Source organism: Pseudorca crassidens, chromosome 6, assembly GCF_039906515.1.
Source record: "Pseudorca crassidens isolate mPseCra1 chromosome 6, mPseCra1.hap1, whole genome shotgun sequence".
NCBI lineage: Eukaryota > Metazoa > Chordata > Mammalia > Artiodactyla > Delphinidae > Pseudorca > Pseudorca crassidens.
In genome coordinates, this window is record NC_090301.1 from 81,649,865 (window position 1) to 81,676,598 (window position 26,734).

Below are 26,734 nucleotides of genomic sequence, written 5' to 3' on the forward strand. Positions count from 1 at the left end.
AGATAAAAATAAAATCAATTTGAAAGGACAGATTTTAATCTCAGATGCTACTAAGGATTTTTTTTTTTGGTAGAAAAAAATATGTGGCAATTCATGCTATGCATTAGAGATCAGAATCTAGCCCTAAGTTTACATGCCTGATGAGTTTCTATTTGAACGGGCATAAATGTGAATAGTAGCTGTAATAATGCTTACCAGAGAGAGAGTTGATGCAACATCAACCAGTTTCCCCTTTTATCTATAGCATTAAATTGCTCCACTATAGCAAAATACTTTAACAAAGCACACACAAAATCCTATGCATTGCCTAGATATAACCCCAAACAATACATACGCACATCTATAACATGATTCCAGTATACAGAACAAATATTGATGTTAACTATTCATAGAAAAGCTCATTCTATAACCAATTTCTGAAGTTCCACGTTTGCCCAGGGTACAAATTAATCATTTGTGAGTCACAAGTAAACCAGGAGGAGAGAAGAGTTCATTGCATAGTGGTATATACTATTTACTGACCATATATATGAGGACCACTTATTTTACTGGGCTTAAGTATTCTCATTGAATATTCTGGCTGGTTCTAAAATTGGAAAGTTAGCCTCTTTCTTCTCTGTTACGAAAAAAAAAAATGCTACAGTAGTATCTTCTGGCCACTAGTCAGTTGGCTGGCTCTTAAATGCTCAAAGAAGAGAAAAGGACATTGCACAGAATGTTGACCATGCAGCCTTACTGTTAGTAATCCTCATTTTGCTATTCCTCCTTCGAATCATAATCTGGCAGTTTCTCCTTTGTATAGGGATAATACTGACACAGGAACCTCTGGGAAGCATAAACTTATCTTGCAGAATTGATTTAATTGATTTGTATTCCTATTATCTAGCAGTAAGATCTTAGGTAAGTCATCCCATATAGTAATATCTGACCTTCCAATCTTATAGAATTATGTTAAGAAGAGTAGCAGCATTTATGAGTGTCAATGAGGTTCTAGGCCCTGTGCCCATGTTTTACATATGTCTTCACATTTAATATTCAAAAGTAATCAACCTTTTAAGGTACATAGGCTCATTTCCATTTTACACATAAGGGCCATATAAACTCACTAAAGATCAGAAACTTGAAGTAACGACATAATAAATGTCAGAGCCAGGAGTCAAATCTAGGTCTAAGTGACTAAACTGATCATGAAGTAAAATAATAAACATGAATGTGAAATAATGAAGTAGATAGATAAATATGAAAATAAAAATCCTTTGGAATTCCAATTAGGTAATTGAGGAGTAATTTGAATCAGACTTGTTATCCCACTGATAACAATTATAAACTGTGGAAAAATACTAAAACAAACAAATTTAAAAGAACTATCTGAAGACACAATGGAGAGTGACCAAAAGCAGGCAGAAACAGAAAGAGAGAATTTTATGCTTGAAAGAGGAGAACATCACTGGGCAAGATCTACATTTATATGGGTTTCCCTTGAGGTAAAAAGATGGCGGAGCAGCTAGAATTAATGCAGAAGGCCACACTTTTATTGATTGAGGTATCAGAGGCCAGAGTTCAAAGTTGAGAGAATGGTTGACAATTGAGTGTTCGGAGAGATGGATTTCAGAAAAAAGGAAAACAGAGAAGGAGTTTAAAAATTTGCATGTAGGGCTTCCCTGGTGGCGCAGCGGTTGAGAGTCCACCTGCCGATGCAGGGGACACGGGTTCGTGCCCCGGTCTGGGAAGATCCCACATGCCGCGGAGCGGCTGGGCCCGTGAGCCATGGCCGCTGGGCCTGTGCGTCCGGAGCCTGTGCTCCGCAATGGGAGAGGCCACAACAGTAAGAGGCCCGCATACTGGAAAAAAAAAAAAAAAAATTTGCATGTATACTCCCACCAGGGTTGATCCCTGAACTGTACATTTTTGGGGAAGACTCTAAAGAACCCAGCAGAAAGTAACAGATGGAAGGCTGAAACAGAGATTTCTATTGCTGCTCACTGTGTGAGACAGAGTTTGGAGTTTGAATCCCACCAAATTAAAGCAGCTTGGTGAACAACTCAGGGTTTCCACAGAAATCCCTCAAGGGCAACATTTTAGGAGTAAAGATTATATCCCTGTACTAAAAGAGTCACCCTAGGATTAAGGGCAAAGCCCAAAGAGACCTACTCTAACAAAACATAAAACCAAGCCTTTACTAGATAAAGACAGCAGCTAGTGAAAGTCAATACTCTTCAGAGGAAGATGACAGAATCCAGAATCTCTAATGTGTATATCTATCCAGTATACAATAAACATGAACAAACAGTAAAATGTGACCCAAAGTCCATAGAAAAAGCTTCCCATAGAAAAGACTCTGAGAAGACTCACACAAGTATTTTAAGGAAGCTATTATAAACATTATCAAGAACATAAAGGAAAATATCATCACAATGAATGCACAAATAGACATCTTATCAGGGAAACAGAAACAATAAGAAAGAATTGAGCATACTTAAAAATGATTAAAATAATACATTTTGTTACGTATATTTTACCAGAATACATTTTTTTAAAAGAATCAAATTGAAATTGTAGCAATAAAAAGCTCAGCATCAAAATGAAAAATTCACTGTTCAGGCTTAATAGCATATTGGATATCACAGATAAACCAGCTGGAGAACTGGAAGCCAGATGAATAGAAATTTCTCAAGGATAGATAGAAAAATATTAGGAAAAAAATCCACAATCTCAGTGACCCACGTACCTATCCATTGAACAACATCAAGTAATCTAGTGTACATGTATTTGGAGCCCCTCAAGGAGAAGAGAGAGAAAATGGGGCAGGAAAAAATATGTGAATAAGTAAAAAGATTTCAAAATTCCCCATGTTTGGTGAAAAAAATCAACCTACAGATCCAAAAAGCTCAGCAAAACTCAAGAAGGAAATATACAAAGAAACATACTCTAGGGACATCATGTCAGATTGCTGAAGATCAAAGATAAAGAGTAAATCTTAAAGTAGTCATAGGAAAAAAGAGACAGTAATTCTATTAAAAGCAATTATATTAATATTGTTCTGAATATACTAGCTAATTAGAAAGGAGAAAAAGAATAAAAGATAAATATTAGGAATGAAAAGGTACCACTCTCAACAATGGATAGATCAATCCATACAGAGACCAAATAAGGAAATAGTGGATTTGAACAACACTACAGACCAAATGGACCTAAGAGACATGTACAGAACATTCCATCTAACAGCAGTGGAACATACATTCTTTTCAAGTATATATGGAAAATTTTCTAGAATAGATCATATATTAGGCCACAAAACAAATGTCAACAAATTCAAGAAGAGAGAAATTATATCAAGGATGTATTCCAACCATAATGGTATGAAATTAGAAATCATAACAGGAGGAAAGCTGGAAAATACACAAATACATTGAAATTAAAGCGTACACTCCTAAATAACCAATGGATCAATGAAGAACTCAGAAGGGGAATAAAAAACATTGAAACAAATGAAAATGGAAACACAACACACCAAAACTAGTGTGATACAGCAAAAGCAGTTCTAGCAGGAAGGTTTATAGATATAAATGCATACATAATAGAAAGATCTCTAATAAACAACTGAACATTATACCTCAAGGAACTTGAAAAAGAACAAACTAAGCCCAAAGTTAGCATTAGGAAGAAAATAAAGATCAGAGCAGAAATAAATGAAATAGAGAATAGGAAAAGAATAGAAAAGATTAACAAAACTTAAGAGTTGGTTCTTTAAAAAGATAAACAAAATGGACAAAACTTTTGGTACACTAAGTAAAAAAGAGAGAGGATTCTAATAAATAAAATTATAAATGAAGGGGGAGACATTACAACAGACACCACAGAAATATAAAGGATAATAAGAGACTACTATGAACAATAACACGCCAATAAGCTGGACAACCTAAAAAAATGGTTACACTTCTAGAAATATGCAACCTACCACAATTGAATCATGAAGAAATAGAAAACATGAACAGACCAATAATGAATAAGGAGACAAAGTCAGCAATCAAAAACCTCCCAACAAACAAAAGGCTAGGTAGGTTTAGATGTTTCACTGGTGAATTCTACCAAACATTTACAGAAGAATTAATACCAGTCCTTCACAAACTCTTCCAAAAAGCTCAAGAGGAGAGAACACTCCTAAACTCATTTTACAAGGCCAGCCTACCCTAATACCAAAGCCAGATAAGGATACCACAAGAAAAGAAAAATACAGGCCAATATCCCTAATGAAAATACATGTAGAAATTCTCAACAAAATATTAGCAAAGTGAATTCAACAGCACACTAAAAGGATCATACACCACGTTCAAGTGGGATTCATTCATGGGATGCAACGATGATTCAGTATATGCAAACCAATAAGTGTGATACATCACATTAATAGAATGAAGATCAAAATCAAATGATCTCAACAGATGCCCAAAAAGGCATTTGACAAAATCCAACATCCTTTCATGATTAAAAACTCTCAACAAAAACCTCAACATAATAAAGGCCATATATGACAAGCCTACAGCTAACATCATACCTATGGTGAAAGTTTGAAACCTTTCCTCTAAGATCAGGAACAAAACAAGGATGCCCACTCTCACCACTTTTATTCAACACAGTACTCGAATTCCTAACCAGAGCAATCAGGCAAGAAAAAGGAATAAAAGCCATCCACATGAAAAAGAAGGGGTAAAACTTTCCCTGTTTGCACAGGATATGATCTTACATATAGGAAAACCTTGACTCCACCAAAAAACTGTTAAAACTAATAAGTGAATTCAGTAAAGTTGCAGGAGAAAAATCAATATGCAAAAATCAGTTGCATTTCTATATGCTAACAATGAATAATCTGAAAAAGAAATAAAGAAAACAATCCCATTCACAATAGTATCAAATAAAATACTTAGGAATAAATTTAACCAAGGGGCTGAAAGATGTACATTGAAAACCAGAAGACACTGATGAAAGAAACTGAAGAAGACACAAATAAGTGGGAAGATATCTCATGTTAATGGATTGAAAGAATTAATATTAAATAAAATGTCCATACTACCGAAAGTCATCTTTAGATTCAATGCAATTCCTATCAAAATTTCAATGGCATTTTTTACAGAGAAAAAAAATGCAAAAATTTGTATAGAATATAAAAGGTCCCAAACAACCAAAGCAATCTTGACAAAGAAGAACAAAGATGGAGGCATCACGCTTCCTGATTTCAAACTATATTAAAAAACTATAGTAATCAATATAGTATGGTACTGGCATGAAACAGACACAGAGACCAATGGAACAGAATCGAGATCCCAGAAATAAACCCACACATACGGTCAGCAAGGGACCAAGCTGACAAGGGAAGCAAGAAAATTCAGTAGGGAAAAGACAGTGTCTTCAACAGTGTTGAGAACACTGAATATCCACATGCTAAAGAATGAAAATGGACCTCTATCTTACACCACTCACAATAATTAACCTTAACTGGATTAAACACTTAAATGTAAGACCTGAAACCATAAAACTCTTAGAAGAAAACATAGTGAAAAAACTCCTTGACATTGGTATTGGCCACGATTTTTTGATTAAGGGGTTAATATCCAAAACATATAAGAAACTCATACTACTCAATAGCAAAAAACTAAACCTGATGTTTAAAAACTGGGTAAAAGAATTGAACAGACATTTTTTCCGAAGAAGATATACAAATGGCTAACAGTTCCATAAAAAGGTGCTCAACATCATTAATCATTGGGGAAATACAGATAAAAACCACAGTGAGATACCACTCTATACCTGGTAGAATGGCTATTATCAAAAAGACCAAGAGATAACAAGTGCTGGCAAAGATGTGAAGAAGAGGGAACTGTTGTGGATTGTTGGTGGAAATGTAGATTGGTATAGCCACTATAGAAAACAGTATAGAGGTTCCTCACTTCTGGGTACATAGCTGGAGAAAATGAAATCAGTATCTCAAAGAGGTATCTACATCTCCATGTTCATTGAAGCATCATTTACAATAGCCAAGACATGTAAACAACCTGTGTCCGCCAGTGAATGAATGGATAAAGAAAATATGATGATGTATATATTGATAAAAATAAATGGAATAGTACTCATCTGTAAAGAAGAAGGAAATTCTGCCATTTTTGACATCAGACATCATGGATTAACCCTGAGGGCATCATAGAATGATTTCACTTACACATGGAATCTTAAAAAACAAACAAACAACTGAACTCAGAAACAGAGAGTAGACTGGTGGTTGCTAGAGGTGTGGGGAGGATGAGGTTGGGGAAATGGGTACAAACTTCTGGTTATAAGATGAATAAGTTCTGGGGATCTAATGTACAGCATGGTGACTATAGTTAACAATACTGTATTGTATACCTGAAAGTTACTAAGAGAAAAGATCTTAAAAGCTCTCACCATACACACACACAGTAGCTATTTGAGGAGATGGATGTGTTAACTAACATTGTGGTAATTATTTGCAGTATATATACATATCAAATCATTACATTGTACACCTTTAACTTACACAATGTTTTCTGTCAATTATATCTCAATAAACCCAAGAAAATAAAAAGAGGAGGCAATTATATCCTAGTTTTCGTGATGACATGCACGTATACTTGAAAACCCCAAGAAAATCAATGGAAAAACTAAGACAAAAAAGAATTTAGAAAGGTAACTAGTTATATAATTAGTATATGGAAATCTAGGACTCTCCTTACAAGCCAAGTTAAAAAAATAAAAACTAGAAATAAACCCACTTAATATGAAAAACACTAGAAAAATAAATAACTCAAAATAAATCCAGATACCTGCAAGACATATAATTTGTTTTCAGAATAGATATATCAATATTCTAAGACTGCTGATTCTCCTAAATTAATATATTATTTTACTAAGATTCTTATTAAAATACCAATAGAATTTTTTTTTATTTTGAGAACCTGAAAGATGACACTAAAGTTTATATGGCTAAAACATGTCATTATCTAGGCATATTTTGAAAAAAAGGAGGAGTAAAGAAAGGACCAGTCCTCCCAGATGTTAAAAACATTGTAAAAGTGCAGTAATTAAAGAGTTTAGTACTAGAGAAGAAATAGACAAATGGAAAAATGTATAATGAGAATCCTGAAATACACTACAATATATATACGATTTTAATATATGATAAAGGTGACATTTTAAGAAAAGGTTATTTCAGTAAAAGCCACTGGGACATGAACAAAATTCTAGGTGACTTAAACACTTAAACACAAAAAATTTTATAAAATAATTGGGGGTGGTGGTAGATGAATAGGCAGAACATAGAAGATTTTTAAGGCAGTGAAATATTACGTATGATACTATGATGGTGAATACATGCCATTATACATTTGTCCAAATCTATAGAATATACAATATCAATAGTGAACCCTAATGTAAAGTATAGACTCCAGGTAACAATGATGTGTCAATGTAGGTGTATCAATTGTAACAAATGTACTGCTGTGTTGGGCATATTGATAATGGGAGGTTATGCATATTTGGGGGCAGGAGTCTATGGGAAATCTATGCACTTTCCTCATAGTTTTGTTGTGAAATTAAAACTGCTGTAAAACAAAGTTATCTTAACAAAAATTAAGCCATATGGGTAGGGAAGAAAAAACGGTGTTATATATCTTATAATCTTGGACATAAATTCCAGAAGCCATAGTAGAAAATAATGATAATTTGACTAAACTAAAATTAAAAATTTCAGTGTGAGGAAAAGAGACTACCATAAATCAAGTTGAAGGACAAAATTAAACAACGAATTAATGTTCAAATTAAACATTTGAAATGCATGAAAAAGGCATATTTTATTTGTATACAAAGAGCTCTTAGAAATCAATAATACAGAGACAAATAGCAGAAAGGCCACTAGCAAACAACAATAGATATGCTGTGTTTATGTACAAAAAAAGGCATATAAAAGTATATGCAGTGCATAAATGTGTATGCATATGTGTGCGGCACATGTATGTGCATACATGTACTTGTATATGATAGAATTCTGAAATGATACATTAAAAAAGTTAATAGAAGTTACTTGTGGGAAGTAGAAACAGGATGGCTTCAAATTTTACTTTTTATTTTACACTTTTCCATATTATTTGTTTCTTATTTTAAAAACCATGAGTATGTATTGTTTTTATAATTCAAAAGCAAAACCTGATAGAAACACATTACTTCTGTAGAACCCCACCAGTAATATGCTGACTGTTTGAACCAATATATTCATTTCTGTAGTCCGTCTCCTCACTCACTGACAACATTACATGCTGTATTCTATTATGGCATTAGAAACATTTCAAAAAAAGGGAGTGACTTAGTAAAATCCGGTAAAACAGAAAGCAGTACAACTCTAGACTAAGGGAAGTTTACTAAATAAAGGTAGCACAATTTTACTTACGAACTTTTTTTATCCTTGTATTATTTTTGAAATATACAGCAGAAAAAAGAAAATGATTATTGCCGTTTTCATTTTGGTTCTTTAAAGTCAGAACTAGAGAGTTTTGTCTAGAACTCCCTTTCTCTTCATTCCCTCTGGGATTCTAAAATCAATCAAGTCTCGCCTTTCAAGGCCCATCACACTCAGACTTCTCTCTTATGGATGTGTCTTCTCTAACCTCAGCAGTTTTTTTTCCCAGGAAACTGGTCTCTCTGCCCAAGATTCTAGCTATTAACAAGCAATAGCTGCATGAAAAGCAACTTGATCAGTTGCATGAAAAGCAACTTGACCAGTTGCATGCTCAATAGAGAAGCATGCAGACAAGGAGCAATGACAGTAATTAATGTAATGATGTGAGTCTGACCCATTAGTAGAGTAATTTGAGATACAGTATATTGCATATTGTAGAGAGTTTTAAGAAGTTTCTCCTCAAAGATGCTGGATCAAGGTGACACTTTTTCTCCAATAAATTGGACAACATAGAAGAAATTGAAAAATTTCTAGAAACATACAATCTGCCAAGACTGAATGAAGAACAGACAATTTGAACAGACTGATCAGTAGTAGTGAAACTGAATTTTTAATTAAAAAAACTCCCAGCAAACAAAAGTCCAGGACTGGATGGCTTCAAATGGAATTCTACCAAACATATAAAGAAGAGTTAATAACTACCCTTCTCAAACTACCCCAAAAGATTGAAGAAGATGGACTACTCCCAAATTCATTCTACAAGGCCACCATTACCCTGATACCAAAACCAGACAAAGACACTACAAAAAAAAGAATATTACAGGCCAATATCTTTGATGAATATAGATGTAAAAATCTCCACCAAAATATTAGCAAACTGAATCCAACAATACATAAAAAGGATCACACAGCATGATCAAGTGGGATTTATTCTAGGGATATAAGGATTGTTCAGTATTCACAAATCAGTCAATGTGATACACCACATTAATAAAAGGTTAAAAATCATGTGATCATCTCAATGGACACAGAAAAAGCATTTGACGAAATTCAACATCCATTCATGATAAAAACTCATATCAAAGTGGGTACAGAGGGAACATATCTCCACATAATAAAGGCCATTTATGACACACCCACAGCTAACATCATGCTCAGTGATGAAAACCAGAAAGCCTTTCCTCTAAATTCACGGACAACAAAAGGATACCCACTCTCACCACTTTTATTTAACATAGTACTGGAAGTCCTAGCCACAGGAGGCAGATGAGAAAAAAAAAAAAAAAAGGCATCCAAATTGGAAGGGAAGAAGTAAAACCATCACTATTTGCAGATGTCATGACACTATCTATATATAAAAACCCCTAAAGTCTCCACTAAAAAACTACTAGAACTAGTAAATGAATTCAGCGAAGTTTCAGGATTCAAGATTAACAAACAGAAATCTGTTGCTTTCTATACACTAATAATGGACCATCAGAAAGAGAAAGTAAAAAAATATTCCTGTTTAAAATTTCATCAAAAAGAACACCTTGGAATAAACTTAACCAAGGAAGTGAAAGACCTATACTCTGAAAACTATGAAACACTGATGAAGGAAACTGAAGATGATACAAAGCAATGGAAAGATATCCCATACTCTTGGATTGTAGGAATTAATATTGTTAAAATGTCCATAACTACCCAAAGCAATGTACAGATTTAATTCAATCCCTATCAAAATACCCATGACATTTTTCACAGAACCAGATCAAATAATCCTAAAATTCATATGGAAACATAAAAGACTCCAAATTGCCAAAGCAATCTTGAGAAAGGAGAACAAAGCTGGAGTTATCATCCTCTCAGGCTTCAACTATACTTAAGCTACAGTAATCAAAACAGCATGATAATGACACAAAAACAGACATAGATCAATGGAACAGAATTGAGACTCCAGAAATAAACTCACAGACCTATGGTCAATTAATCTATGACAAAAGAGGCAAGAATATGCAATGGAGAAAAGACAGTCTCTTCAATAAGTGGTGCTGGGAAAAACGGACAGTTACATGTAAAAGAATGAGATTAGAACAATTCTTTATACCATATACAAAAAGAAACTCAAGTTGGATTAAAGACCTAAATGTAAGACCTGAAGCCATAAAACTCCTAGAAGAACATAGGCAGGATACACTGACATAAATCGTAACAATATTTTTTTGGATCTGTTTCCTAAGGCAAAAGAAATAAAAGCAAAAATAAACAAATGGGACCTTATTAAATTTAAAAGCTTTTGTACAACAAAGGAAACCACTGATGAAATGAAAAGATAACCTACAGAATGGGAGAAAATACTTGCAAATCATATGACTGACAAGGGGTTAATATCTAAAATATATAAACAGCTCATAGAACTCAGTATCAAAAAAGCCACCCAATCAAAAAATGGGATGAAGACCAGAATAGACATTTGTCTAAAGAAGACATTCAGATGGTTAACAGGCACATGAAAAGATGTTTAATATGGCTAATTATTAGAGAAATGCAAATCTAAACAAAGAGATATCACCTCACAACTGTCAGAATGGCTACCATCAAAAATCTACAAATAACAACTATTGGCAAGCATGTGGAGAAAATGGAACCCTTGTACACTGTTGGTGGCAATATAAATTGCTGCAGCCACTATGGAAAACAGTATGCAGGTTCCCTAAAAAACTAAAAATAGAACTACCGTATGATCCAGCAATTCTACTCCTGGGTATATATCTGGAAAAAACTCCACTAATTCGAAAAGATACATGCACCTCAATGTTCATAGCAGCTCTATTTACAGCAGCCAAGATATGGAAGCAACCCAAATGTCCATCAACAGACAAATGAATAAAGAAGACGTGGTCATCTATACAATGGAATATATTACTCAGCCATAAAAAAGAATAAAATTCTGCCATTTGCAGCAACGTGGATGGACCTAGAGAATAGTATGCTTAGTGAAATAAGTCAGACAGAGAAAGACAAATACTGTATGATATCATATGTGCAATCTAACAATTAAAACAAATGAGTGTATATAGCAAAACAGAAACAGACTCACAGATATAGAAAATAAACTAGTGGTTACCAGTGGGGAGAGGGAAGGGGGAGGGAAGATAGGGGTATGAGATTAAGAGATACAAACCACTATGCATAAAATAGATAAGGAACAAGGATATAGTATATGGCACAGGGAATCACAGTCATTATCTTGTAGTAACTTTCAATGGAGTATAAATGTAAAATACTGAATCACTGTGCTATACATCTGAAGCTAATATAATATTATAAATCAACAATACTTCAATTTTTTAAAAAATGACACTTTTTCTAATAATCACAATGTAATTTCTTTCTGAACATTTAATTACATTGGAACTCCTATTTCATACATTTCAGTTAGCTCCTAAATGGTAACAGAATTAACACATATACAAATGAAATACAATTATGTCATTTAATTGCCTCCATTATACTATATTGTAGTGATTATCAAATCTAGTATATTCTATTTTTCTTCATATCCATAAATTTTATCTTCCAGTATGGTGTCTGGCAAATAAAAGTGTCCTAAATATATAGAAGAATAAGTGCAAAGAAAGGACTGTTATTTACAAATATAGTATGTTAGAGTTGGAAAGGACCTTAGAGGTTTCTAATCTATAAGAATTCCCTAAGCCACCCTTAGCCTATCCCTAATCACCACCATAGCTTCCACTGTCATACTCCAAATGGTTATTCAATCTCACTGGGAACACTCCATTGATGTTAAATCCTCCACCTAAGAAATCAGTCCATTCCAGTTTCAGATGTACCCTGGGCCTCTGAATATAGACATTTGAGGGCAAAAGTACAATTTCCTTACATTTCCATCAGGTATTTTTTACCAGAGGTACAGGGTATTTACTTCACTGTTACTGATCCTCTTCATATTATAAAGCTTCAAAGTTTTCCTAATTAGATCAGCACATCTCTAAGTAAATATTTTATTCCCAATTTTGTGAGGTACATTCTCATCCAAAAGTCTACTATTTTGTTTGGCTGCATCAGATCTTAGTTGCGGCACGTGGGGTCTTTTCCTTGCGGCGCGCGGGCTCTTTGTTGTGGCATGCAGACTTCTCTTTAGTGGTGGTGGGCGGGTTTTCTCTCTCTAGTTGTGGCGTGTGGCCTGCAGGCACCAAGGAGCATGGGCTCTGTAGTTTGCAGCATGCGGGCTCTCTGGTTGAAGCGTGAACTCAGTAGTTGCAGTGCATGGCTTGGCTGCCCCGTGACAAGTGGGATCTTAGTTCCCCGACCAGGGATTGAACCGGTGTCCCCTGCATTTCAAGGTGGATTCTTTACCACTGGACCACCAGGGAAGTCCCCAAAAGTCTACTATTCTTATTGATTGCTTGATTGATTGAAGTATAGTTGATTTACAGTGTTTCAGGTGTGCAGCAAAGTGATTCAGTTATACACACACACACATATACACATATATATTCTTTTTCAGATTCTTTTCCATTATAGGTTATTATAAGGTATTGAATATAGTTTCCTGTGCTATATGATAGGTCCTTGTTGTTTATCTATTTTATATATAGTAGTGTGTATATGTTAATCCTAAATCCCTAATTTATCCCTCCCCTTTCTTTCCCCTTTGGTTTGTTTTCTATGTCTGTGAGTCTATTTTTGTTTTGTAAATAAATCCCTTTGTATAATTTTTTTAGATTTCACATATAAGTGATATCATATGATACTTGCCTTCCTCTGTCTGTTAAGTCTACTACTCTTGTATCATATCCACTTTTAGAGAATCTGATTCTGTGGACTAAATAAAGCTCAAAGTCATGCAGCTAGTAATTGGCAGAATCAAGATTAACCTGTAGAGACAGGACCAAAACATCTGTGTTTTTAAAAAGCTTTCCAGGTTATGCTGAAGCACAGTCAGGGTGGAGAACCACCACTCTACTAATTTGATCCATAGTTTAGAAAATCTCACTCCGTAAATACACAGTCAACTATTCATTTAACCATGCATTTTGTTTTTTCCCCCAAAGTCTAAACATTCTTTTGGAAAAATAGATAAAAATATAAACCAAAGCCTGGAATCCTTTAGGCTTAAGTTCTGGGAAATAAAGAACATAACTCCACTTTTCAGCACTGTAAATTCTCTAGTTCCTACTTCTGTTTATCATTTATACCAAACTCAAGGAAAATATTTAACATGAATGGTGTATAACTGAGTTGGCTTCAGAATTAACTTATCTTGCAATAGCAATCCTTCTGGATGCTGTCTACAGCAGAGGGCCTAATTACAATTTTCTTCATTAACTTCAAAAACATTTATTGAGTGTCTATTGCATGCAAAAAATAATTTGAAGCAGGTTTTACCCACAAGAAAAGTATGTTTTGGAAACTTCACGTGCTTCATGCAAGAATGGAAAAACACAAGGACCCTACAATAGGATTTTATAATGCTTTACCTCCCTTCCTTTCGGAAGCTCAAAGAGAAGAAAATAAACATAAAATCTTTATATTGAAGTGCTGAAATAAGAGTGTACACCCTGTATAAGTTTTATTACATGAAAAATCTGTGACAATTGTCTAAATATATGGGAAATGAATGCAAAAAAAGATAAGATAAAAATGTACTGATGATCTATATACCACATACCAAGTATAAGTTAGAAAGACTTGACTAGAATAAAGCGTAGAATTAATGTTAAAAATATATAGTGGCTATGTTCATTTTGAAAGGTCATCAATTTTTCTTAACTTTATTTAAAGCGAATTTCTTACTCATGGAAATAAAAAGTAACCTTGGTTTGAATCAAGTAAAGGAAAGGAAAAACTGACTCAGTTCATTTACAAAGTACAACTACCAGTTCAATTATAAATGCAAACGCTATACCATCTTTACAGTCTTCAGGGTGTTTCATTTGTTGATATGTATAATATGGACTCAAGCCTTTGACAATAAAACAATAATGCTATTATTTGAACTTTGACCTCAAGTAAACAAATAAAATGATAGCTATTGTTATATAATTTTAAGAAATAGAGCTATAGAGGAGATGGGAAAAAGTATCAAGAAACAATGTTGAAGAAAAGATACTGCCAAATCATTATAAGCAAAAGGTATCTTTTCACAACTGTAAAAACTTCTTTCTTAGGAGAAAAAACTCTTTGTTTTTAAAATCAATTTTTCTTCCCTAACTTTATTTTCAGTTAAAAAAAATATATAGATATATATAAAAGACAGTGTTATTGTTGAATTGTGTTCCCCCAAAAGACATTGTTCAAATCTTAACCCTCAACACCTATGAATGTGACCTTATTTGGAAACAGGACCTTAGCAGTTGTAATCAAGTTAAGATGAAGTCATGATGAATCCAACATGACTGTGTCCTTATAATAAGAGAACAGACACAGACACACAGGGAGAAAACCATGTGATGAGGGAGGCAGAGATTGGAGTGATGAGTCTATAAACCAACACATGCCAAGGAATGTCGCCAATACGTTAAGAAAACGGCATAGAGCAGATTCTCCCCAATGCCTTCAAAATAACATGGCCCTATGGACAATTTGATTTCAGAATTCTAGTCTCAAGAACTTTGGAGAATAAATTTTTGTTAATTTAAACCATCCAGTTTGTGGTAATCTGTTACAGAAACCTAGGAAACTTTAACAGAGAACCAAACTGCCTGTTTACTTTTATTTTTCTAGTGAAATGTCAAATCAGTTTCTCAGACTAAATAAATATCTGATCAATGTGTACATAAAAGATATTTAATCCAAATAAGAAAATTCTTCAAATCATTCTGCCTTGCACATGGAATATTTCTCCAAATAATAGTGGTTGATATGAAGTTAAATTTTATAATAGGCAGTGAGTCCATGAACACCCAAGTAAAATTTCTTGCAAAATTTGGAATATACATAGTTTTCATGAGACTAAAAGGTTAACAACCATTTTTTAAGAATTATGTTTTTTAATGGTTATTTCTGGATAAACTATTTTTACATGTTTAAAAATCAACTTTCAACTGCTGATTGGGAAACTTCAATGGGCATAAAATTTACTAGCAGTACAACAAACATGATAAAAGAAATTTGGCATGAGTATAATGGACAAATTCATTATTGCTTTTGCAAGAGTTCAGCTTGCTACTATGAGGAAACCTGTTTTTACTCATTTTGCAAAAAGTAGAATAATTGCATCACCTATTTATTGAATTATGTACTACACAAGTGCTAGGTAGCTAAGCTTTTTACTTATATTATGCATCCCATTTAATCCTTACAATTATATTATTATTATCAAATTTAAAGATGTACAAACTGGGGGTCAGAGAGAATCAATTTGTTCAAGGTCACACAGCTGGTGGGTGTGGCACAGTTGTGGTTAATCAGTCAGTCTTAATCTGTTCTATGAATTTGTGTTCTTGAATAGTAAGCTTGTAAGTCATACCCGCTATGCTCTAATTGCTTTTCTAACTACTGAAAATTTTTTAAATCATAATTTTCAAATAAATGTTAAAATATGGGAAATAAATGAAATAGCACTTTTGATTAGAATTATAAATATCTGTGGCTTATTAATGACATGGTCATAAATAGAATGCAATTCAAAGAGAACAAAGGGCTGGTTCTTAATATAATGTGGAAGAAATATAAATTACAGTTATCTGACACAAGATACGTTGCTGTGGTTAAAGAATAACTGAAGATCAAAATAATATATGACATGTGGATGAGTTAAAAAAGGAAATATTAGAGAAAGAAGAAATTTGACTACAGGTTGCTTACAGAGAAGCACTGTTTATAGGAACTAGTTCCATTAATTTAGCAATGGTCAATTTTAACTATTTTCTTAAATAGTTAGGTGAATTATGTATATCGAACTAAGAGAAGATTTAAATCATGATTAGAGTGTAATTCTGAGAAAAGAAGTTTTAAAAACAGTCACTTAATAAAAGGGTTAAGAAAGATCTCCCTACTCCTGAGAGCTGTTATACTAGATTGGTTTACTGAAGGAAGCAATGAAATCTATTTTTCTGAAGATCCTTAAAAAGAGAAGGCATACATTATCAGCAGTTCAGAAAGGTTTAGGTGTCTCTCTGCCAGAAAGCCGCCAGTGGATAATCACTTATGGTTCTATAAAGCCTAGTGACTGCATAATAATGCTATTCTTATAACTACGAGGAAAGGGCAACACAGCTGCTTTTTCTTTTCTTTTGTGATCAGGATTTGCTGTCCAAAAAGTTGCAGAATAATTTGAATGTAATTAGATGAAATTTTCCCCAACAGAAAAGCAAGAACTAATTTTGACTCTAGTTACTGAAAGAAAACTCAGAAGCTACACTGGGTTTTTTAAACATTTATGGTCTCCTTTACCTAGAAAGCATCCCTTTATGTACAGCTTAAAAAGCAGACTCATTTGCTGGATGACTTTAGGCCTATGAGTTGAATTAACACTAAATTAAAAATTCTGAACATACCTACAGTTTCTTTGTTTGTATAAAATGCTTGGAGAAATTCAACTTTAGTGCATTCTACTCAAATTGTTGAGTTTACTTTTACTTCATTTTATATTCATCTACTTAAGTCTTTATTTTTCATGAAAGTAGAGAAAGCAGATTCCATACATTTATTATTTTTTTCTTTATAATCCAGTCAATTTCTTTCCAAGCAAACCCCCTTTAAAGGGTAATGTAATTAATTCCAATTTTGAAGATGGCACTGTGGTCCATAATCCTTGGCCAGCTATTTTTCCGGGAGCAATAAGAGCTGCTGTGAAAGTAACGAAATGTTCAATGGGATCTTGTGGTGTATGATTCTCATAAAATATAAAGCTATTAGGGATGTAAAGGGATCACACCCCAAGATTTTGGAGCACTTCAGAATAGTTGTTTAAAATAAGTGAGGGAAAAAAACGTAGAAATTAAACAAAAAAAATTCATACATGGTACAGATAATTTTAAAATAAGTAGAAAATAATTCTAACTTCCCAAACTATTTAGTATTTGTAGTTATATGATATGTGTGTCCAAGATAGATGCAAAGAGCCCTATTTTCAAACATGGGTACTTAATTTTTATTATTTAGATTTTTTGTATTTAGGGATATAATGTAGTCCTATACTATATAGTACTCCAGGTAAGGGCAAAAGCAGCTTACTATAATTTTTGACATGCAGCAGTACTCAGGAAAAAAAGAAAAAGAAAAAGAAATAGCTATGCTTATATAAATTGCTATACTAAAGACTACTTTTTATTTTTTCATTAAAACGTAAGATAATTCTACTTGTTTGTACATACTTAATAATAGAAAACTCAGCACAAATATTTCATTGCTTGCCTCCAAAAAATTGTTGACATCCTCTGTGGCCATCTGTCAAGGTGATCATTCCTTTGTGTTTGATGGAATTAGAGGAGTATCACAGGTCTACAGATTGATGAAGAAAAATATTCTGTGCTCTTGGCTTCTGGTATATATTTCCTTGGTCCTGTTAAAAAGGAAATAAGGGTGAATTCTGAACAGACAGTTATTCTATATTTCTTTAGATTCATATTTAAAGACATTTTGAGATTCTTAACGAGGTCTCGTTAAGAATCATAGAATTTTAGTCTTACACACAGGACTTGCTAAATTTATGACTCCAGGTAAGAAAGAGCTATATAAATCAGATGATTCAATCCCCATATCTTACAGGATAGGAAACTGAAATCCAGACAGGTTAAACAACTCAACCATTGTTACAATCAACTGGTAGCAGAGCCAGTGTGACAAACCAGTTCTTATCATTTCAAATCCAGGGCTCTTTCCTCTAGTTATCTCCCAGCAGGTAGAAGAGAAGACTCTTTGGAAGAGGAAGGGAGACTGGGAATAGCATTATCATGACCAAGCTAGTTTCTCAGCCCTAATGCTTAGAGAAAAATCTAGAAAGAAAGAACAAACATGATAGTTAAGTAATATTTAGATTATTAATTCAAAGCACAGCACTTGCTCAATGAACACCTACGATACTATTTTATTAAAGTACGATTAAGAGTATTTTATTAAAAATGACCAATCACTTAAATTTCTGAATTTCAAACAATTATGATCATTTATTTTTTCTAATCTTTGGTACTGCAACAATCTATTATCCATATAGCAAAAAAAGGATATTTTTATTATCCACAGAGCAATATTTTTAATAAGAAAACTGGATTTTAGACACTCTTGATCAAAACACTTCAAAGATATCCCAGAACATCTATGATAAAATCCAAAGGCCTTATCTTGCCTTAGATGATTGGGCCCTGGCTACCTATGAGAGCCTATCCTATCATTTTTCCCCTTGCTGTGTAATCTACAGCCTAGTGGTCTTCTTGTTCTTGCTTAAATATACTAAGCACACTTTTGGGTAAGGTCTTTGACCTTGGTTCCTCCTCAGACTGGAACATTTCTCCATCTAGGCGCATGTCTGTTCCCAATGACTGAAACATTCTTTTCCCTGAGAGCTCCACTGCATGTTTCAAGAATCTGCTCAAATGTCACCTCCCAGAGAGGTTTTCTCTTACTACTAGCTAAACGACTTTCCCACCCTCCAGCATTCATCCCTCTCCCTACTGACCCTCATTTTTCTATACCCATACGTACTTCATTTCCAGTCACAGTATTTATAATTTCTAGATATTAAACAACCCAATATAATCCCCAGGGGGCCAGATGTGTTTTGGGATTAAGTATTATTTGAGTTTTTAAAGGTAATATGGTAAATGGACTATAATTATGCAGCCTCTCCCCCTAGTCTGAGAGGTCTGGGACAGCACTCTGAAATAAAATGTTAATATCTCTACAGCAAAACATATATCCATTCTCAGTGGTATTTGTAAAAAGACAATAAATAGCTCATATCAGTTTTAACACTAAACAAGTTAAGATTAGGTCAGGTTTTACAATTATATGAATTGCAAAAACTTTTAGTTTTAGAGCTTTTGGATTTTGGAATTGCAGATAAAGGATTGTGGAATATACTATGCATTAGTTTGTTTATTGCCTGTCTCCTCTATGTAATGTATGCTCACAAGACCAGCTTTTTTTTTCTTTTTCTGCTGTATGCCCAAGTACCTAACAGATAAGTACTCAATAAATATTAGTTAAGTAGGTAAGTGAAGGTTTCTGTAAGGATTAGTTTTTTTTTTTTTAACATTATAAGTAAACCCTATCCTATAATAATATTCTTCTCAGTTGAAGGAAGTTGAAAAAATTATTTTAAAAGCTTCTTAAAATTATTTCTTCTTATATGGGTTGCTGAAAGAAAAAAATATGATAAACAGCACTTAGATAATATTACTCTACCATAAAAAGGAACAAAATTGGGTCATTTGTAGAGACGTGGATGGACCTAGATACTGTCATAGAGAGTGAAGTAAGTCAGAGAGAGAAAAACAAGTATCGTATATTAACGCATATATGTAGAACCTAGAAAAATGGTATAGATGAACCGGTTTGCAGGGCAGAAATAGAAACACAGAAGTAGAGAACAAACGTATGGACACCAAGGGGGTAAAGTGGTGGGGGGTGGGATGAATTGGGAGATTGGGTTTGACGTGTATACACTAATATGTATAAAATAGATAATAAGAACCTGTTGTATAAAAAAATAAAATTCAAAAAAAACCCAAAACAAAACTACAGGAAACAACACCTGGGCTGTGTAATATAGCGGGAAGAGTTTTCAACTGGAATTCTAGAGATCTAGGTGATTCCTTGCATTCCCATTTTCTATTTAATTACTTATCTATTTATCATTTATCTATCCACCTTCCATCCATCTATCTCTTTATCTTTGATTTAGATACCTTACCATTCTTGGCCCAACATATTATCTCTAAAATGAGAAGGCAGAACTCAATCTTTAGTAGTTCTATGACTTTACTGAATTAAGTAATTGAGGCAGTAACCACTCTGACTATCCCAGAAGCTGGCTGGCCAGTCTGAAAGACATATAATCTTGTTCATCTAATCTACAATTTAAAAATTAGAGATAAGTTTTTAATTAAATTTAAGCATGCATGTTTTGAAGTGACACATTTGTAAAATATCTACCTTATATCACAGGTAAACAATACTGAACTTCTGTGTGAGTTTCTGCATAAGAGTATGCCTAATAATAACAAATATTTATTGGGCATTTACTATGTGCCAAGTGCTATTCTAAGCTCCGTACGTATAGTATTAAACTTACAACAATTCTATTAGCTAGATACTAATATTAAATCTCTGTGGTATATTAGATTATTCCTCCCTTTCCCCACCACACATTCATGGGAGGTGCATGTGTACCTCTCTGCTCTTTGAGTTTGGGCTTGGCCAGGTGACTTGCTTTGACCAAAGAGGATAACAGCAGGCAACACACAAGCAGAGCCTTGAAATACGTAGCTTTAGTAAGTGGGCTTCCTCCTTGCACTCTTGCTTTTTATTCTGAGAAAAAAATGTTTCAGGTAGCTATAGGTCCAAGGAAGATGAGACATGTGGCACAGACTTAGGCCCATCCTCCACTTGGAACCACGTCCAGTTCAGCTCAACCTGGATCAGACCTCCTCCTGCTTACCCCCAGACTTCTGAGCAAGAACTAAATGCATTTGTGACATGCCAGTGAGATTTTTGTGGTGGTCTGTACTGCAGCAAAAGCTCACTGATAAACTTCCTTTTTATAGACAGCAAAAATGAGGGTCAGAGATTGAGTAATTTGTCCAAACTTTCACAGCTAATAAAGCGGTGGAGGTGGATATGAAGCCATGCAAGTCTAGCTCAAGGGCCTACACTCTAAGCCCCTATGCTATATTGCCACTACATTATACTGGCATACTGTATTATAAGATATTAAGCCATTTATTAATACGGCAGTGGGTGATCTGGCACATATTGAAATTCGTAATTGTAAATGTAGTCTAATTGTCAGTGGACAAAGATGTCCTGTAGCTTTGAGTGTAAAGTTTCAGCTTGAGACATTAATAAATATAAAATAAATGTACTGTTTTCTGGAGTCAAACTAATAAGACTACACATCTCTTGAAGTAGCTTCCCAGCTCACCCTGACACCGAACAGTGGCCCTCAGTGCTCATAGCTCTACTGCATAATTCTACCCTCTGACTTTGGCTGACCAATTCAGGACTGCATCTGTGATCTAAGCTGAATCATCCAGGTTTCTCTTTTAGTAGCTTGAAATTTTGACATGTGAGTGGGAGTCCCCATGAATGGCTCTACTCAAGAGAAAGGTGAAATCCCCAGAGCTATCCTTCTTCATTTTCTTCCCACCTGTGAATTTCATGATACTCTAGTATCTTCCCAGGCAAATGCCCTTTTAAAATAGGCTTGCTAAACTCTGTTTCTTCTTACTGCAACCAAAAGAAAATCCATTGTTTTCTTTTAAAAAATCCATTGTTCTTTTTGTTATAATTTAAAAGTGCAGAGGAAGGATTTCTTAAAAAGACCTAATGAAGCTTGCATTTGCTTTTTGATCCTGTCAAAGTAATTTTGCAGTTTAGAGTTATGGATTGTGTGTCTCCTGATACTAGTTAAAAATTCTTCCATATTTTAAAAACCAGGGTTCATGGACCCTAAAGGATCTGTGGATAGAACTATATTTTAGTAAAGTTGCAAAAAGTAGATTTCCTTTGTAATCCTATGTATTTTAGGTATTTAAATACATTTTGTTTGTAAGGAGCTTTCTATATGCCTTTTGATAATGAAAGACAAGTAAACATATGGGATTATTTTTGTCATTGATTCACTCAGAAACTATTTATGAGACTCAAATATATTCCAGACATTGTTTTAGGTACTGAAGATACAACAGGGATGAGACAAAGTCTCTGCCCTCATAAAGGAATAAGAAAGAATATGAGGAATATAATTTAAAAATTTCATAGTACTGTTAGTAATGAACTTGGTACATCTATACAGTAAGGAGATGAGGGCAGCTTGAAAGTGTGAGAGTATGTGGTGGTAAAATGCCTGTGGAAAGTTTATGAGCAATCCTTAATCTATACCTAATCTTCAAGAGGAATATATCAGCATATATAGGGAACCCTGCAAGAAATCCTTCGTAAGAGTAAATAATAAAGCATTCAATACTACCACCACCACAATGGCAATGATTTTTATGCTTTTTACTTTACCAGTGATTTCATATCTACTACTACAATATAACCTCAATACTTCTTCCAGATGAGCAGGAGAGAAAATGAAGCCTCAGAAGTTTGAGAAATTTGACCACTTTGAGTAGTGGTAAAACCAACTATACCCTGGTTTCTAAGTTTCCCAGCTTTTCTTTTCATTATACCACACTACATCATCTTAACAAAAGACGATTAGTTTCACAGCAGGCAGCGTTGAAATTTCCTTTTATTTACTTCTGTGAGCTACTTGTGAAGTGGGAGAAAGAAGCAACATTATTGGGGTCACACAGAAGCTGCTGGTAACAAATTGAACATCTTTTGTCTTCAGGCATAAGCTCAAATCACTTTGGGATGTCATGATAGAATTGGTAGTGGAGGAGTTTAAGAATGCATTACAGCAGACTTTTCCCAACCAGAAGATTTAACCATCTAGAGTAGGGGTTGGCCAACTTCAGCCAGCGAACAAACCCAGTTTGCCACCTGTTTTTTGTATGCCCCCCGCGTCCCCCCAAGCCAAGAATGGTATTTACATTTTAAGTGGTTCAGAAAGCACCACAAGAAAAAAAAATCATGACACCTGAAAATTATATGAAATTCAAATTTAAGTGTCCATAAATAAAGCTGAAACACAGCCATGCTCATTCGTTCATGTATCACCTGTGACTTCTTTCATGCCTCAACAGTAGTTGAGGACCTGCTGGTCAGTCAAGCCTAAAATATTTACTATCTATCTGGCCTTTAACAGAAAAAGTTAGCTGATCGCTGATCTAGAAGGTCACAGAGTTTTCCAAGGAGTTCATGTTAAAGGTGGTAAAAACATCTGTTTAAAATTTTAATTTAAGAAATTAATAACTGCATAGTTATTTAATGGAATGATTTGAGAGCACCCGAGGCATATGAGTCAATGACTATCCTAGGGGCCTGAGAAGCATGCTTGCATCTCAGCCACTCAGGCAGCTGATCACTCGGATGACCTCCTTGACACCATGGTGTCTGTGATTATTACAGAGGTTTAAATTGTTTAACTACCAGTCCTACATTTTCAAATTTACTGTCACACAGATTGCTGGTTAAAGACAGCAAACACAAAGAAACTTTTGGTGACATATAATTAATGAGGAGAATAAAAATTCTATGAAGCCTGTAAATCTGCCTTAAGATGACTGTCATCAAATCTGTAAGTTGCATTTATCTAATCAAAAGGAACCCCTAAAAGACTCAAATATTCTAAAAGTCAGTATTAAAAAGAATATGGTGATGATCATTTTCAAAATTTTCTTGAGTAAAATTTTCTCTTATTTAGAAATTAAAATCAGCTGATTTTGCAAGCAGATTTACAGGCTTCATAGGAGTTTTATGCAATAAACAGTTTTCTAAATATTTATGTTTTTGAAACTTGTTGTATTTAGAAATGTTACTTCTCTGAATGTTCACTATAGAGGTCCATTTCCCCTTGATTTGTAATGTTCCTTCATAAAGCTTTGGGTTATGATCTAATTTTTAACAATATAGGTTCCCAACATTTTTGTAACTGAAAAACAATTACATTCTTCTTGAAAGTTTTAACACTTACCTATTAAAAAATGTTGAGAAACACTGTACCAAAGAATAGGGAAAATAAGTGATAATACTTATTGACTCTACATATTCATTCATTATTCTTCCAGCAAACAAATGAGTAGAAACTCTTTGCCAGCCTTGTAGAAAAAAGCCAAGAGATAAATGACAGTTTTTGTTTTCAAGGAGCTTACAGGCCGGTAGCTAGAAAAGTGACAAGTATACCGATTGTTAAAATTCAGTTTGTTAACTTCTTTAATAGATGTAAAGTAAGGTGCTCACAGATGTAAAGAAGCTGCTACTTTATAATCTAGACAAAAATGAACTCAGTTCCTGGTGGTGAAAACAGAAGAGAGACTCTCTTTTCAAAAAGGATGCACTTTAGTTACAGATAAAAGGAAGGCAGGGTCTAGTGAATGTTTATCTAGAAAAAAGGATAAATTAAATATTCTCAACAGATGACCAAATTCTCCTTTTCTCTTAATTTCCAGAGAGTTTACACAATACCTTCATTCAAAACTTTTGGGAGTCAGATGTGTTTTGTAATTAACAACTTTTTAGTTTTGAAAGGTAAGTTTAAATCCATTATAACTGTTAAAAAACATACCAAAACTAAAAAAAAAAACAACAAAAAACCACAAGTTTTTAATGCCTAAAACATACATCAAAGACTGCTCTGTACCAAAAGATAATTTTAGGCTTCTTGTCGCTGATAATAACTTATTCAAAAAGAATGAACTATCATGAGTTGATGAACAGATACATAAAATGTAGTACCATCCATACAATGGAATATTATTTGGTCATAAAAAGGAATGAAATTCTGACACATGCTACAACATGGATGAAACTTGAAAACATTATGCTAAGTGAAAGGATCAAGACACAAAGAGCAGAATAATGTATGATTCTATGCATATAAAATGTACAGAATAGGCAAATACATAGAGGCAAAAAGAAGATTAATGACTGCCAGGGGCTTGGAGTAGAGGGGAATGAAGAGTGACTGCTAAGGGGTACAGGGTTTCTTTTTGGGGTGATGAAAATGTTCTGGAATAAGTGGTAATTGATGTACAACATTCTGAATACACCAAAAAGCACTGAACTGTACAATTTAAAATTGTGAAATTTATAACAAATTGTATTTTAATAAAGCTGTCATCAAAATTTTTTCTATGAAGAAGAATGAACTTATTTTATCAGAGAATGTTCAATCTGTAGAGTATTAAAAATAAACTGCTAAGATGAACTATCCTAGGGAACTATTTCTGTTTGTGACTGAATAACCACATTGATCTTGTAAGATAGCTAAAAGAAAGTAGTAATAAAGTTCTTCAGACACTTCACGTTTAAAACTCTAAGCACATACACAAAAATCTAAAACATGGGAACACATATAATTAGTATGGATAAGTAAAGAATAAGAAAAGAATCAAACGATAGACTAAACCTGGTTTAGACTATAGTTTGTCCTTACTTCAAACACATAACAAAAATTAAAAATTCCAATCAGAGGCTGAAAATAGTCCTAAAGCGTTAATCTGGTATTTTTCCCCCTCTAAATTCAAAGTCCAAATTCTTTTTATTCCAAATTAAGTTAGAAAATATTTATAAACCAATCTACAACAACTACAATAGGATTACTGTGAACAATGGTATTTGGGAACTGGAATAAATTTAAAATTGAAGATTCAATCAGAAGAATGAAGAAATTAGAATCTGTCTGAATTTGAACCTGAAGTTTTAACATGCAAAAGGTGAATTATAGAGCAAAAAACAAACAAGAAAAGAGACAGCAAAGTCCACCAAAATCTATGTTCATTTACTTGAGTCCCATACTGATGTTCCAGTTAGGCTTGAGCTGAAGATATTACTATCTAGAATACTTAAATTGGCTTGATGATTCAGGTGTTAAGATCAACTGAATGATTGCTTCCATTGGTAGATCACAACTAGTCAGCAAATGGGTAAAGAGAGAAATTTACTCCAGTGGTTTGGGAAAGTCTACAGTGAAATTACAACTGCATAATCTTCATATATATATATGAAAATTTATACATATACTGAAAATTCATGAGTCAAAAAGCTTTATATATGTAGCAAGAAACACTTTCTTTAATATTCATCGAAAATAAATTGTAACAGGATAAAATTCTTACCAAATTACCAATATTTATTTAGTTATATATTTTTTATACTTTGTGTCTTATTCCTATTGGGCAACGTAAGTAAAATAAATAAATTTCAATTTATAAATATAACATCACAATATGATTACTAGATTCTAGGAAATGACCATGAGATAAATTCAAGCAGCTCCCAATATTTACTTTAATATGTGGTAAATCACAACAACACTATTAGAAATTCTTTTATTTGTTTTGGTTTTCTAAGATCATAATATAAGTTTACTACTAGAAAGCTTAATAATATAAAGTATAAAATATAATTGGATCTAGGTAATTTAGCAAAATATGAGCTTCCCAATCATTTTATAGAAGCTGCTATCTCTCGAACAGTTTGTATAAAATCATGTGG

The 26,734-nt window shown here is 33.7% G+C and overlaps 1 protein-coding gene across 18 annotated transcripts in view; it reads right to left on the reverse strand.

The window, feature by feature from the left end:
* The window catches only part of MBD5 (methyl-CpG binding domain protein 5), a 403,659-nt gene that overhangs the window by 214,993 nt on the left and 161,932 nt on the right, over positions 1-26,734 (reverse strand). For 17 of the 18 annotated variants that reach the window (XM_067742013.1, XM_067742007.1, XM_067741998.1 and 14 more), the window contains one exon: positions 17,825-17,972. The gene's annotated coding sequence lies outside the window, so the exon portion shown is untranslated. Of the gene's footprint in view, positions 1-17,784; positions 17,973-26,734 lie in introns of all 18 variants that reach the window. The other variant, XM_067742005.1, reaches the window with a different exon arrangement.